At 36.7% G+C, this 16,295-nt stretch overlaps 1 long non-coding RNA gene across 1 annotated transcript in view; it reads left to right on the forward strand.

Moving 5' to 3' along the window:
* Window positions 1-16,104, forward strand: part of LOC146785677 (uncharacterized) — a 33,229-nt gene extending 17,125 nt beyond the window's left edge. Inside the window, exons 33-64 of the long non-coding RNA XR_014970749.1 lie at window positions 157-279; window positions 669-791; window positions 1,180-1,303; window positions 1,693-1,811; window positions 2,201-2,319; window positions 2,709-2,827; window positions 3,217-3,339; window positions 3,728-3,850; window positions 4,206-4,360; window positions 4,749-4,871; window positions 5,227-5,383; window positions 5,739-5,893; window positions 6,283-6,405; window positions 6,761-6,917; window positions 7,306-7,428; window positions 7,784-7,940; window positions 8,296-8,450; window positions 8,840-8,962; window positions 9,318-9,474; window positions 9,830-9,984; window positions 10,374-10,496; window positions 10,886-11,004; window positions 11,393-11,510; window positions 11,899-12,021; window positions 12,410-12,530; window positions 12,920-13,043; window positions 13,432-13,555; window positions 13,944-14,059; window positions 14,449-14,571; window positions 14,960-15,082; window positions 15,471-15,591; window positions 15,981-16,104. This is a non-coding gene — a long non-coding RNA (uncharacterized LOC146785677). The remainder of the gene's footprint in view (window positions 1-156; window positions 280-668; window positions 792-1,179; window positions 1,304-1,692; window positions 1,812-2,200; window positions 2,320-2,708; window positions 2,828-3,216; window positions 3,340-3,727; window positions 3,851-4,205; window positions 4,361-4,748; window positions 4,872-5,226; window positions 5,384-5,738; window positions 5,894-6,282; window positions 6,406-6,760; window positions 6,918-7,305; window positions 7,429-7,783; window positions 7,941-8,295; window positions 8,451-8,839; window positions 8,963-9,317; window positions 9,475-9,829; window positions 9,985-10,373; window positions 10,497-10,885; window positions 11,005-11,392; window positions 11,511-11,898; window positions 12,022-12,409; window positions 12,531-12,919; window positions 13,044-13,431; window positions 13,556-13,943; window positions 14,060-14,448; window positions 14,572-14,959; window positions 15,083-15,470; window positions 15,592-15,980) is intronic.
* The last annotated feature ends 191 nt before the right edge of the window (window positions 16,105-16,295 follow it).

A 16,295-nucleotide genomic window follows, 5' to 3' on the forward strand; every position in this document is an offset into this window, starting at 1 on the left:
GGTTAAAAACTAAAATTGAGATTTGATTTTCTAATGAGCTGTTGATTTTCACAATAAAAGACTCCATAGTATTGATCTGTTTACCCTTTCTAAAAATCAAGATTTTTTTGTTTTGCTTATAGAAAATGTGCTAACAGTGGACTTTTCCATCTACAGATTATACTGAATGACCAGAGGTGGCAGTGTTTCACAACCGAGTTTCTCTGAATTGCCGAGACTGAAGAAAAAAAAAAAAAAGGAAGTCTTCCGGCATACGGCATCATTTTACCAATATGCAAGGCAAGTAAAACTCACAATAATTCCTTTATGCATTAAAAAGACGCTCACAGCATCAGCATGTCCTCACTACCTTACAGTGGGAGACTGTGCCTGAACATAATTTCTATCAAGATGAGAGTAATATGGATCACATTGTGTTGGTCATGATAGTTCATAAAAGTCTGGCTGCCTCCAACGATACTAAAGCCTGCTTTATATCCTGGAACTAGCAATGTTGCAGAGAAGTATGTGAGGTTAAAAACTAAAATTGAGATTTGATTTTCTAATGAGCTGTTGATTTTCACAATAAAAGACTCCATAGTATTGATCTGTTTACGCTTTCTAAAAATCAAGATTTTTTTTGTATTGCTTATAGAAAATGTGCTAACAGTGGACTTTTCCATCTACAGATTATACTGAATGACCAGAGGTGGCAGTGTTTCACAACCGAGTTTCTCTGAATTGCCGAGACTGAAGAACAAAAAAAAAAAGGAAGTCTTCCGGCATACGGCATCATTTTACCAATTTATAAGGCAAGTAAAACTCACAATAATTCCTTTATGCATTAAAAAGACGCTCACAGCATCAGCATGTCCTCACTACCTTACAGTGGGAGACTGTGCCTGAACATAATTTCTGTCAAGATGAAAGTAATATGGATCACATTGTGTTGGTCATGATAGCTCATAAAAGCCTGGCTGCCTCCAATGCTACTAAAGCCTGCTTTATATCCTGGAGCTAGCAATGTTGCAGAGAAGTATGTGAGGTTAAAAACTAAAATTGAGATTTGATTTTCTAATGAGCTGTTGATTTTCACAATAAAAGACTCCATAGTATTGATCTGTTTACCCTTTCTAAAAATCAAGATTTTTTTGTATTGCTTATAGAAAATGTGCTAACAGTGGACTTTTCCATCTACAGATTATACTGAATGACCAGAGGTGGCAGTGTTTCACAACCGAGTTTCTCTGAATTGCCGAGACTGAAGAACAAAAAAAAAAAAGGAAGTCTTCCGGCATACGGCATCATTTTACCAATTTATAAGGCAAGTAAAACTCACAATAATTCCTTTATGCATTAAAAAGACGCTCACAGCATCAGCATGTCCTCACTACCTTACAGTGGGAGACTGTGCCTGAACATAATTTCTGTCAAGATGAAAGTAATATGGATCACATTGTGTTGGTCATGATAGTTCATAAAAGCCTGGCTGCCTCCAACGCTACTAAAGCCTGCTTTATATCCTGGAGCTAGCAATGTTGCAGAGAAGTATGTGAGGTTAAAAACTAAAATTGAGATTTGATTTTCTAATGAGCTGTTGATTTTCACAATAAAAGACTCCATAGTATTGATCTGTTTACGCTTTCTAAAAATCAAGATTTTTTTTGTATTGCTTATAGAAAATGTGCTAACAGTGGACTTTTCCATCTGCAGATTATACTGAATGACCAGAGGTGGCAGTGTTTCACAACCTAGTTTCTCTGAATTGCCGAGACTGAAGAAAAAAAAAAGGAAGTCTTCCGGCATACGGGATCATTTTACCAATTTATAAGGCAAGTAAAACTCACAATAATTCCTTTATGCATTAAAAAGACGCTCACAGCATCAGCATGTCCTCACTACCTTATAGTGGGAGACTGTGCCTGAACATAATTTCTGTCAAGATGAGAGTAATATGGATCACATTGTGTTGGTCATGATAGTTCATAAAAGCCTGGCTGCCTCCAACGCTACTAAAGCCTGCTTTATATCCTGGAACTAGCAATGTTGCAGAGAAGTATGTGAGGTTAAAAACTAAAATTGAGATTTGAATTTCTAATGAGCTGTTGATTTTCACAATAAAAGACTCCATAGTATTGATCTGTTTACGCTTTCTAATCATCAAGATTTTTTTTGTATTGCTTATAGAAAATGTGCTAACAGTGGACTTTTCCATCTGCAGATTATACTGAATGACCAGAGGTGGCAGTGTTTCACAACCTAGTTTCTCTGAATTGCCGAGACTGAAGAAAAAAAAAAGGAAGTCTTCCGGCATACGGGATCATTTTACCAATTTATAAGGCAAGTAAAACTCACAATAATTCCTTTATGCATTAAAAAGACGCTCACAGCATCAGCATGTCCTCACTACCTTACAGTGGGAGACTGTGCCTGAACATAATTTCTGTCAAGATGAAAGTAATATGGATCACATTGTGTTGGTCATGATAGCTCATAAAAGCCTGGCTGCCTCCAATGCTACTAAAGCCTGCTTTATATCCTGGAGCTAGCAATGTTGCAGAGAAGTATGTGAGGTTAAAAACTAAAATTGAGATTTGATTTTCTAATGAGCTGTTGATTTTCACAATAAAAGACTCCATAGTATTGATCTGTTTACGCTTTCTAAAAATCAAGATTTTTTTTGTATTGCTTATAGAAAATGTGCTAACAGTGGACTTTTCCATCTGCAGATTATACTGAATGACCAGAGGTGGCAGTGTTTCACAACCTAGTTTCTCTGAATTGCCGAGACTGAAGAAAAAAAAAAGGAAGTCTTCCGGCATACGGGATCATTTTACCAATTTATAAGGCAAGTAAAACTCACAATAATTCCTTTATGCATTAAAAAGACGCTCACAGCATCAGCATGTCCTCACTACCTTATAGTGGGAGACTGTGCCTGAACATAATTTCTGTCAAGATGAGAGTAATATGGATCACATTGTGTTGGTCATGATAGTTCATAAAAGCCTGGCTGCCTCCAACGCTACTAAAGCCTGCTTTATATCCTGGAACTAGCAATGTTGCAGAGAAGTATGTGAGGTTAAAAACTAAAATTGAGATTTGAATTTCTAATGAGCTGTTGATTTTCACAATAAAAGACTCCATAGTATTGATCTGTTTACGCTTTCTAATCATCAAGATTTTTTTTGTATTGCTTATAGAAAATGTGCTAACAGTGGACTTTTCCATCTGCAGATTATACTGAATGACCAGAGGTGGCAGTGTTTCACAACCTAGTTTCTCTGAATTGCCGAGACTGAAGAAAAAAAAAAAAAAGGAAGTCTTCCGGCATACGGCATCATTTTACCAATATGCAAGGCAAGTAAAACTCACAATAATTCCTTTATGCATTAAAAAGACGCTCACAGCATCAGCATGTCCTCACTACCTTACAGTGGGAGACTGTGCCTGAACATAATTTCTGTCAAGATGAGAGTAATATGGATCACATTGTGTTGGTCATGATAGTTCATAAAAGTCTGGCTGCCTCCAACGCTACTAAAGCCTGCTTTATATCCTGGAACTAGCAATGTTGCAGAGAAGTATGTGAGGTTAAAAACTAAAATTGAGATTTGAATTTCTAATGAGCTGTTGATTTTCACAATAAAAGACTCCATAGTATTGATCTGTTTACCCTTTCTAAAAATCAAGATTTTTTTGTATTGCTTATAGAAAAGGTGCTAACAGTGGACTTTTCCATCTACAGATTATACTGAATGACCAGAGGTGGCAGTGTTTCACAACCGAGTTTCTCTGAATTGCCGAGACTGAAGAAAAAAAAAAAAAAGGAAGTCTTCCGGCATACGGCATCATTTTACCAATTTATAAGGCAAGTAAAACTCACAATAATTCCTTTATGCATTAAAAAGACGCTCACAGCATCAGCATGTCCTCACTACCTTACAGTGGGAGACTGTGCCTGAACATAATTTCTATCAAGATGAAAGTAATATGGATCACATTGTGTTGGTCATGATAGTTCATAAAAGCCTGGCTGCCTCCAACGCTACTAAAGCCTGCTTTATATCCTGGAACTAGCAATGTTGCAGAGAAGTATGTGAGGTTAAAAACTAAAATTGAGATTTGAATTTCTAATGAGCTGTTGATTTTCACAATAAAAGACTCCATAGTATTGATCTGTTTACGCTTTCTAAAAATCAAGATTTTTTTTGTATTGCTTATAGAAAATGTGCTAACAGTGGACTTTTCCATCTGCAAATTATACTGAATGACCAGAGGTGGCAGTGTTTCACAACCGAGTTTCTCTGAATTGCCGAGACTGAAGAAACAAAAAAAAGGAAGTCTTCCGGCATACGGCATCATTTTACCAATATGCAAGGCAAGTAAAACTCACAATAATTCCTTTATGCATTAAAAAGACGCTCACAGCATCAGCATGTCCTCACTACCTTACAGTGGGAGACTGTGCCTGAACATAATTTCTGTCAAGATGAGAGTAATATGGATCACATTGTGTTGGTCATGATAGTTCATAAAAGTCTGGCTGCCTCCAACGCTACTAAAGCCTGCTTTATATCCTGGAACTAGCAATGTTGCAGAGAAGTATGTGAGGTTAAAAACTAAAATTGAGATTTGAATTTCTAATGAGCTGTTGATTTTCACAATAAAAGACTCCATAGTATTGATCTGTTTACCCTTTCTAAAAATCAAGATTTTTTTGTATTGCTTATAGAAAAGGTGCTAACAGTGGACTTTTCCATCTACAGATTATACTGAATGACCAGAGGTGGCAGTGTTTCACAACCGAGTTTCTCTGAATTGCCGAGACTGAAGAAAAAAAAAAAAAAGGAAGTCTTCCGGCATACGGCATCATTTTACCAATTTATAAGGCAAGTAAAACTCACAATAATTCCTTTATGCATTAAAAAGACGCTCACAGCATCAGCATGTCCTCACTACCTTACAGTGGGAGACTGTGCCTGAACATAATTTCTATCAAGATGAAAGTAATATGGATCACATTGTGTTGGTCATGATAGTTCATAAAAGCCTGGCTGCCTCCAACGCTACTAAAGCCTGCTTTATATCCTGGAACTAGCAATGTTGCAGAGAAGTATGTGAGGTTAAAAACTAAAATTGAGATTTGAATTTCTAATGAGCTGTTGATTTTCACAATAAAAGACTCCATAGTATTGATCTGTTTACGCTTTCTAAAAATCAAGATTTTTTTTGTATTGCTTATAGAAAATGTGCTAACAGTGGACTTTTCCATCTGCAAATTATACTGAATGACCAGAGGTGGCAGTGTTTCACAACCGAGTTTCTCTGAATTGCCGAGACTGAAGAAAAAAAAAAAAAAGGAAGTCTTCCGGCATACGGCATCATTTTACCAATATGCAAGGCAAGTAAAACTCACAATAATTCCTTTATGCATTAAAAAGACGCTCACAGCATCAGCATGTCCTCACTACCTTACAGTGGGAGACTGTGCCTGAACATAATTTCTATCAAGATGAGAGTAATATGGATCACATTGTGTTGGTCATGATAGTTCATAAAAGTCTGGCTGCCTCCAACGCTACTAAAGCCTGCTTTATATCCTGGAACTAGCAATGTTGCAGAGAAGTATGTGAGGTTAAAAACTAAAATTGAGATTTGATTTTCTAATGAGCTGTTGATTTTCACAATAAAAGACTCCATAGTATTGATCTGTTTACGCTTTCTAAAAATCAAGATTTTTTTTGTATTGCTTATAGAAAATGTGCTAACAGTGGACTTTTCCATCTGCAAATTATACTGAATGACCAGAGGTGGCAGTGTTTCACAACCGAGTTTCTCTGAATTGCCGAGACTGAAGAAACAAAAAAAAGGAAGTCTTCCGGCATACGGCATCATTTTACCAATATGCAAGGCAAGTAAAACTCACAATAATTCCTTTATGCATTAAAAAGACGCTCACAGCATCAGCATGTCCTCACTACCTTACAGTGGGAGACTGTGCCTGAACATAATTTCTGTCAAGATGAGAGTAATATGGATCACATTGTGTTGGTCATGATAGTTCATAAAAGTCTGGCTGCCTCCAACGCTACTAAAGCCTGCTTTATATCCTGGAACTAGCAATGTTGCAGAGAAGTATGTGAGGTTAAAAACTAAAATTGAGATTTGAATTTCTAATGAGCTGTTGATTTTCACAATAAAAGACTCCATAGTATTGATCTGTTTACGCTTTCTAAAAATCAAGATTTTTTTTGTATTGCTTATAGAAAATGTGCTAACAGTGGACTTTTCCATCTACAGATTATACTGAATGACCAGAGGTGGCAGTGTTTCACAACCGAGTTTCTCTGAATTGCCGAGACTGAAGAACAAAAAAAAAAAGGAAGTCTTCCGGCATACGGCATCATTTTACCAATTTATAAGGCAAGTAAAACTCACAATAATTCCTTTATGCATTAAAAAGACGCTCACAGCATCAGCATGTCCTCACTACCTTACAGTGGGAGACTGTGCCTGAACATAATTTCTGTCAAGATGAAAGTAATATGGATCACATTGTGTTGGTCATGATAGCTCATAAAAGCCTGGCTGCCTCCAATGCTACTAAAGCCTGCTTTATATCCTGGAGCTAGCAATGTTGCAGAGAAGTATGTGAGGTTAAAAACTAAAATTGAGATTTGATTTTCTAATGAGCTGTTGATTTTCACAATAAAAGACTCCATAGTATTGATCTGTTTACGCTTTCTAAAAATCAAGATTTTTTTTGTATTGCTTATAGAAAATGTGCTAACAGTGGACTTTTCCATCTGCAAATTATACTGAATGACCAGAGGTGGCAGTGTTTCACAACCGAGTTTCTCTGAATTGCCGAGACTGAAGAAAAAAAAAAAAAAGGAAGTCTTCCGGCATACGGCATCATTTTACCAATATGCAAGGCAAGTAAAACTCACAATAATTCCTTTATGCATTAAAAAGACGCTCACAGCATCAGCATGTCCTCACTACCTTACAGTGGGAGACTGTGCCTGAACATAATTTCTGTCAAGATGAGAGTAATATGGATCACATTGTGTTGGTCATGATAGTTCATAAAAGTCTGGCTGCCTCCAACGCTACTAAAGCCTGCTTTATATCCTGGAACTAGCAATGTTGCAGAGAAGTATGTGAGGTTAAAAACTAAAATTGAGATTTGAATTTCTAATGAGCTGTTGATTTTCACAATAAAAGACTCCATAGTATTGATCTGTTTACCCTTTCTAAAAATCAAGATTTTTTTGTATTGCTTATAGAAAAGGTGCTAACAGTGGACTTTTCCATCTACAGATTATACTGAATGACCAGAGGTGGCAGTGTTTCACAACCGAGTTTCTCTGAATTGCCGAGACTGAAGAAAAAAAAAAAAAAGGAAGTCTTCCGGCATACGGCATCATTTTACCAATTTATAAGGCAAGTAAAACTCACAATAATTCCTTTATGCATTAAAAAGACGCTCACAGCATCAGCATGTCCTCACTACCTTACAGTGGGAGACTGTGCCTGAACATAATTTCTATCAAGATGAAAGTAATATGGATCACATTGTGTTGGTCATGATAGTTCATAAAAGCCTGGCTGCCTCCAACGCTACTAAAGCCTGCTTTATATCCTGGAACTAGCAATGTTGCAGAGAAGTATGTGAGGTTAAAAACTAAAATTGAGATTTGAATTTCTAATGAGCTGTTGATTTTCACAATAAAAGACTCCATAGTATTGATCTGTTTACGCTTTCTAAAAATCAAGATTTTTTTTGTATTGCTTATAGAAAATGTGCTAACAGTGGACTTTTCCATCTGCAAATTATACTGAATGACCAGAGGTGGCAGTGTTTCACAACCGAGTCTCTCTGAATTGCCGAGACTGAAGAAAAAAAAAAAAAAGGAAGTCTTCCGGCATACGGCATCATTTTACCAATATGCAAGGCAAGTAAAACTCACAATAATTCCTTTATGCATTAAAAAGACGCTCACAGCATCAGCATGTCCTCACTACCTTACAGTGGGAGACTGTGCCTGAACATAATTTCTATCAAGATGAGAGTAATATGGATCACATTGTGTTGGTCATGATAGTTCATAAAAGTCTGGCTGCCTCCAACGCTACTAAAGCCTGCTTTATATCCTGGAACTAGCAATGTTGCAGAGAAGTATGTGAGGTTAAAAACTAAAATTGAGATTTGATTTTCTAATGAGCTGTTGATTTTCACAATAAAAGACTCCATAGTATTGATCTGTTTACGCTTTCTAAAAATCAAGATTTTTTTTGTATTGCTTATAGAAAATGTGCTAACAGTGGACTTTTCCATCTGCAAATTATACTGAATGACCAGAGGTGGCAGTGTTTCACAACCGAGTTTCTCTGAATTGCCGAGACTGAAGAAACAAAAAAAAGGAAGTCTTCCGGCATACGGCATCATTTTACCAATATGCAAGGCAAGTAAAACTCACAATAATTCCTTTATGCATTAAAAAGACGCTCACAGCATCAGCATGTCCTCACTACCTTACAGTGGGAGACTGTGCCTGAACATAATTTCTGTCAAGATGAGAGTAATATGGATCACATTGTGTTGGTCATGATAGTTCATAAAAGTCTGGCTGCCTCCAACGCTACTAAAGCCTGCTTTATATCCTGGAACTAGCAATGTTGCAGAGAAGTATGTGAGGTTAAAAACTAAAATTGAGATTTGAATTTCTAATGAGCTGTTGATTTTCACAATAAAAGACTCCATAGTATTGATCTGTTTACGCTTTCTAAAAATCAAGATTTTTTTTGTATTGCTTATAGAAAATGTGCTAACAGTGGACTTTTCCATCTACAGATTATACTGAATGACCAGAGGTGGCAGTGTTTCACAACCGAGTTTCTCTGAATTGCCGAGACTGAAGAACAAAAAAAAAAAGGAAGTCTTCCGGCATACGGCATCATTTTACCAATTTATAAGGCAAGTAAAACTCACAATAATTCCTTTATGCATTAAAAAGACGCTCACAGCATCAGCATGTCCTCACTACCTTACAGTGGGAGACTGTGCCTGAACATAATTTCTGTCAAGATGAAAGTAATATGGATCACATTGTGTTGGTCATGATAGCTCATAAAAGCCTGGCTGCCTCCAATGCTACTAAAGCCTGCTTTATATCCTGGAGCTAGCAATGTTGCAGAGAAGTATGTGAGGTTAAAAACTAAAATTGAGATTTGATTTTCTAATGAGCTGTTGATTTTCACAATAAAAGACTCCATAGTATTGATCTGTTTACGCTTTCTAAAAATCAAGATTTTTTTTGTATTGCTTATAGAAAATGTGCTAACAGTGGACTTTTCCATCTGCAAATTATACTGAATGACCAGAGGTGGCAGTGTTTCACAACCGAGTTTCTCTGAATTGCCGAGACTGAAGAAAAAAAAAAAAAAGGAAGTCTTCCGGCATACGGCATCATTTTACCAATATGCAAGGCAAGTAAAACTCACAATAATTCCTTTATGCATTAAAAAGACGCTCACAGCATCAGCATGTCCTCACTACCTTACAGTGGGAGACTGTGCCTGAACATAATTTCTGTCAAGATGAGAGTAATATGGATCACATTGTGTTGGTCATGATAGTTCATAAAAGTCTGGCTGCCTCCAACGCTACTAAAGCCTGCTTTATATCCTGGAACTAGCAATGTTGCAGAGAAGTATGTGAGGTTAAAAACTAAAATTGAGATTTGATTTTCTAATGAGCTGTTGATTTTCACAATAAAAGACTCCATAGTATTGATCTGTTTACGCTTTCTAAAAATCAAGATTTTTTTTGTATTGCTTATAGAAAATGTGCTAACAGTGGACTTTTCCATCTGCAAATTATACTGAATGACCAGAGGTGGCAGTGTTTCACAACCGAGTTTCTCTGAATTGCCGAGACTGAAGAAACAAAAAAAAGGAAGTCTTCCGGCATACGGGATCATTTTACCAATTTATAAGGCAAGTAAAACTCACAATAATTCCTTTATGCATTAAAAAGACGCTCACAGCATCAGCATGTCCTCACTACCTTACAGTGGGAGACTGTGCCTGAACATAATTTCTGTCAAGATGAGAGTAATATGGATCACATTGTGTTGGTCATGATAGTTCATAAAAGTCTGGCTGCCTCCAACGCTACTAAAGCCTGCTTTATATCCTGGAACTAGCAATGTTGCAGAGAAGTATGTGAGGTTAAAAACTAAAATTGAGATTTGAATTTCTAATGAGCTGTTGATTTTCACAATAAAAGACTCCATAGTATTGATCTGTTTACGCTTTCTAAAAATCAAGATTTTTTTTGTATTGCTTATAGAAAATGTGCTAACAGTGGACTTTTCCATCTACAGATTATACTGAATGACCAGAGGTGGCAGTGTTTCACAACCGAGTTTCTCTGAATTGCCGAGACTGAAGAACAAAAAAAAAAAGGAAGTCTTCCGGCATACGGCATCATTTTACCAATTTATAAGGCAAGTAAAACTCACAATAATTCCTTTATGCATTAAAAAGACGCTCACAGCATCAGCATGTCCTCACTACCTTACAGTGGGAGACTGTGCCTGAACATAATTTCTGTCAAGATGAGAGTAATATGGATCACATTGTGTTGGTCATGATAGTTCATAAAAGTCTGGCTGCCTCCAACGCTACTAAAGCCTGCTTTATATCCTGGAACTAGCAATGTTGCAGAGAAGTATGTGAGGTTAAAAACTAAAATTGAGATTTGAATTTCTAATGAGCTGTTGATTTTCACAATAAAAGACTCCATAGTATTGATCTGTTTACGCTTTCTAAAAATCAAGATTTTTTTTGTATTGCTTATAGAAAATGTGCTAACAGTGGACTTTTCCATCTGCAGATTATACTGAATGACCAGAGGTGGCAGTGTTTCACAACCTAGTTTCTCTGAATTGCCGAGACTGAAGAAAAAAAAAAGGAAGTCTTCCGGCATACGGGATCATTTTACCAATTTATAAGGCAAGTAAAACTCACAATAATTCCTTTATGCATTAAAAAGACGCTCACAGCATCAGCATGTCCTCACTACCTTATAGTGGGAGACTGTGCCTGAACATAATTTCTGTCAAGATGAGAGTAATATGGATCACATTGTGTTGGTCATGATAGTTCATAAAAGCCTGGCTGCCTCCAACGCTACTAAAGCCTGCTTTATATCCTGGAACTAGCAATGTTGCTGAGAAGTATGTGAGGTTAAAAACTAAAATTGAGATTTGATTTTCTAATGAGCTGTTGATTTTCACAATAAAAGACTCCATAGTATTGATCTGTTTACCCTTTCTAAAAATCAAGATTTTTTTGTATTGCTTATAGAAAAGGTGCTAACAGTGGACTTTTCCATCTACAGATTATACTGAATGACCAGAGGTGGCAGTGTTTCACAACCGAGTTTCTCTGAATTGCCGAGACTGAAGAAAAAAAAAGGAAGTCTTCCGGCATACGGCATCATTTTACCAATTTATAAGGCAAGTAAAACTCACAATAATTCCTTTATGCATTAAAAAGACGCTCACAGCATCAGCATGTCCTCACTACCTTACAGTGGGAGACTGTGCCTGAACATAATTTCTATCAAGATGAAAGTAATATGGATCACATTGTGTTGGTCATGATAGTTCATAAAAGCCTGGCTGCCTCCAACGCTACTAAAGCCTGCTTTATATCCTGGAGCTAGCAATGTTGCAGAGAAGTATGTGAGGTTTAAAACTAAAATTGACATTTGATTTTCTAATGAGCTGTTGATTTTCACAATAAAAGACTCCATAGTATTGATCTGTTTACCCTTTCTAAAAATCAAGATTTTTTTGTATTGCTTATAGAAAATGTGCTAACAGTGGACTTTTCCATCTACAGATTATACTGAATGACCAGAGGTGGCAGTGTTTCACAACCGAGTTTCTCTGAATTGCCGAGACTGAAGAACAAAAAAAAAAAGGAAGTCTTCCGGCATACGGCATCATTTTACCAATTTATAAGGCAAGTAAAACTCACAATAATTCCTTTATGCATTGAAAAGACGCTCACAGCATCAGCATGTCCTCACTACCTTACAGTGGGAGACTGTGCCTGAACATAATTTCTGTCAAGATGAAAGTAATATGGATCACATTGTGTTGGTCATGATAGCTCATAAAAGCCTGGCTGCCTCCAATGCTACTAAAGCCTGCTTTATATCCTGGAGCTAGCAATGTTGCAGAGAAGTATGTGAGGTTAAAAACTAAAATTGAGATTTGATTTTCTAATGAGCTGTTGATTTTCACAATAAAAGACTCCATAGTATTGATCTGTTTACCCTTTCTAAAAATCAAGATTTTTTTGTATTGCTTATAGAAAATGTGCTAACAGTGGACTTTTCCATCTACAGATTATACTGAATGACCAGAGGTGGCAGTGTTTCACAACCGAGTTTCTCTGAATTGCCGAGACTGAAGAAACAAAAAAAAGGAAGTCTTCCGGCATACGGCATCATTTTACCAATATGCAAGGCAAGTAAAACTCACAATAATTCCTTTATGCATTAAAAAGACGCTCACAGCATCAGCATGTCCTCACTACCTTATAGTGGGAGACTGTGCCTGAACATAATTTCTGTCAAGATGAAAGTAATATGGATCACATTGTGTTGGTCATGATAGTTCATAAAAGCCTGGCTGCCTCCAACGCTACTAAAGCCTGCTTTATATCCTGGATCTAGCAATGTTGCAGAGAAGTATGTGAGGTTAAAAACTAAAATTGAGATTTGAATTTCTAATGAGCTGTTGATTTTCACAATAAAAGACTCCATAGTATTGATCTGTTTACGCTTTCTAAAAATCAAGATTTTTTTTGTATTGCTTATAGAAAATGTGCTAACAGTGGACTTTTCCATCTACAGATTATACTGAATGACCAGAGGTGGCAGTGTTTCACAACCGAGTTTCTCTGAATTGCCGAGACTGAAGAACAAAAAAAAAAAAGGAAGTCTTCCGGCATACGCCATCATTTTACCAATATGCAAGGCAAGTTTAACTCACAATAATTCCTTTATGCATTAAAAAGACGCTCACAGCATCAGCATGTCCTCACTACCTTATAGTGGGAGACTGTGCCTGAACATAATTTCTGTCAAGATGAGAGTAATATGGATCACATTGTGTTGGTCATGATAGTTCATAAAAGCCTGGCTTCCTCCAACGCTACTAAAGCCTGCTTTATATCCTGGAACTAGCAATGTTGCAGAGAAGTATGTGAGGTTAAAAACTAAAATTGAGATTTGATTTTCTAATGAGCTGTTGATTTTCACAATAAAAGACTCCATAGTATTGATCTGTTTACCCTTTCTAAAAATCAAGATTTTTTTGTATTGCTTATAGAAAATGTGCTAACAGTGGACTTTTCCATCTGCAGATTATACTGAATGACCAGAGGTGGCAGTGTTTCACAACCGAGTTTCTCTGAATTGCCGAGACTGAAGAACAAAAAAAAAAAAGGAAGTCTTCCGGCATACGCCATCATTTTACCAATATACAAGGCAAGTTTAACTCACAATAATTCCTTTATGCATTAAAAAGACGCTCACAGCATCAGCATGTCCTCACTACCTTATAGTGGGAGACTGTGCCTGAACATAATTTCTATCAAGATGAAAGTAATATGGATCACATTGTGTTGGTCATGATAGTTCATAAAAGCCTGGCTGCCTCCAACGCTACTAAAGCCTGCTTTATATCCTGGAGCTAGCAATGTTGCAGAGAAGTATGTGAGGTTAAAAACTAAAATTGAGATTTGATTTTCTAATGAGCTGTTGATTTTCACAATAAAAGACTCCATAGTATTGATCTGTTTACCCTTTCTAAAAATCAAGATTTTTTTGTATTGCTTATAGAAAATGTGCTAACAGTGGACTTTTCCATCTACAGATTATACTGAATGACCAGAGGTGGCAGTGTTTCACAACCGAGTTTCTCTGAATTGCCGAGACTGAAGAACAAAAAAAAAAAGGAAGTCTTCCGGCATCATTTTACCAATTTATAAGGCAAGTAAAACTCACAATAATTCCTTTATGCATTAAAAAGACGCTCACAGCATCAGCATGTCCTCACTACCTTACAGTGGGAGACTGTGCCTGAACATAATTTCTATCAAGATGAAAGTAATATGGATCACATTGTGTTGGTCATGATAGTTCATAAAAGCCTGGCTGCCTCCAACGCTACTAAAGCCTGCTTTATATCCTGGAACTAGCAATGTTGCAGAGAAGTATGTGAGGTTAAAAACTAAAATTGAGATTTGATTTTCTAATGAGCTGTTGATTTTCACAATAAAAGACTCCATAGTATTGATCTGTTTACGCTTTCTAAAAATCAAGATTTTTTTTGTATTGCTTATAGAAAATGTGCTAACAGTGGACTTTTCCATCTACAGATTATACTGAATGACCAGAGGTGGCAGTGTTTCACAACCGAGTTTCTCTGAATTGCCGAGACTGAAGAACAAAAAAAAAAAGGAAGTCTTCCGGCATACGCCATCATTTTACCAATATACAAGGCAAGTTTAACTCACAATAATTCCTTTATGCATTAAAAAGACGCTCACAGCATCAGCATGTCCTCACTACCTTATAGTGGGAGACTGTGCCTGAACATAATTTCTATCAAGATGAAAGTAATATGGATCACATTGTGTTGGTCATGATAGTTCATAAAAGCCTGGCTGCCTACAACGCTACTAAAGCCTGCTTTATATCCTGGAGCTAGCAATGTTGCAGAGAAGTATGTGAGGTTAAAAACTAAAATTGAGATTTGATTTTCTAATGAGCTGTTGATTTTCACAATAAAAGACTCCATAGTATTGATCTGTTTACCCTTTCTAAAAATCAAGATTTTTTTGTATTGCTTATAGAAAATGTGCTAACAGTGGACTTTTCCATCTACAGATTATACTGAATGACCAGAGGTGGCAGTGTTTCACAACCGAGTTTCTCTGAATTGCCGAGACTGAAGAACAAAAAAAAAAAGGAAGTCTTCCGGCATACGGCATCATTTTACCAATTTATAAGGCAAGTAAAACTCACAATAATTCCTTTATGCATTAAAAAGACGCTCACAGCATCAGCATGTCCTCACTACCTTACAGTGGGAGACTGTGCCTGAACATAATTTCTGTCAAGATGAAAGTAATATGGATCACATTGTGTTGGTCATGATAGCTCATAAAAGCCTGGCTGCCTCCAATGCTACTAAAGCCTGCTTTATATCCTGGAGCTAGCAATGTTGCAGAGAAGTATGTGAGGTTAAAAACTAAAATTGAGATTTGATTTTCTAATGAGCTGTTGATTTTCACAATAAAAGACTCCATAGTATTGATCTGTTTACCCTTTCTAAAAATCAAGATTTTTTTGTATTGCTTATAGAAAATGTGCTAACAGTGGACTTTTCCATCTACAGATTATACTGAATGACCAGAGGTGGCAGTGTTTCACAACCGAGTTTCTCTGAATTGCCGAGACTGAAGAAACAAAAAAAAGGAAGTCTTCCGGCATACGGCATCATTTTACCAATATGCAAGGCAAGTAAAACTCACAATAATTCCTTTATGCATTAAAAAGACGCTCACAGCATCAGCATGTCCTCACTACCTTATAGTGGGAGACTGTGCCTGAACATAATTTCTGTCAAGATGAAAGTAATATGGATCACATTGTGTTGGTCATGATAGTTCATAAAAGCCTGGCTGCCTCCAACGCTACTAAAGCCTGCTTTATATCCTGGATCTAGCAATGTTGCAGAGAAGTATGTGAGGTTAAAAACTAAAATTGAGATTTGAATTTCTAATGAGCTGTTGATTTTCACAATAAAAGACTCCATAGTATTGATCTGTTTACGCTTTCTAAAAATCAAGATTTTTTTTGTATTGCTTATAGAAAATGTGCTAACAGTGGACTTTTCCATCTACAGATTATACTGAATGACCAGAGGTGGCAGTGTTTCACAACCGAGTTTCTCTGAATTGCCGAGACTGAAGAACAAAAAAAAAAAAGGAAGTCTTCCGGCATACGCCATCATTTTACCAATATACAAGGCAAGTTTAACTCACAATAATTCCTTTATGCATTAAAAAGACGCTCACAGCATCAGCATGTCCTCACTACCTTATAGTGGGAGACTGTGCCTGAACATAATTTCTATCAAGATGAGAGTAATATGGATCACATTGTGTTGGTCATGATAGTTCATAAAAGTCTGGCTGCCTCCAACGCTACTAAAGCCTGC

This window comes from Triturus cristatus, chromosome 11, assembly GCF_964204655.1.
Source record: "Triturus cristatus chromosome 11, aTriCri1.1, whole genome shotgun sequence".
Classification (NCBI taxonomy): domain Eukaryota; kingdom Metazoa; phylum Chordata; class Amphibia; order Caudata; family Salamandridae; genus Triturus; species Triturus cristatus.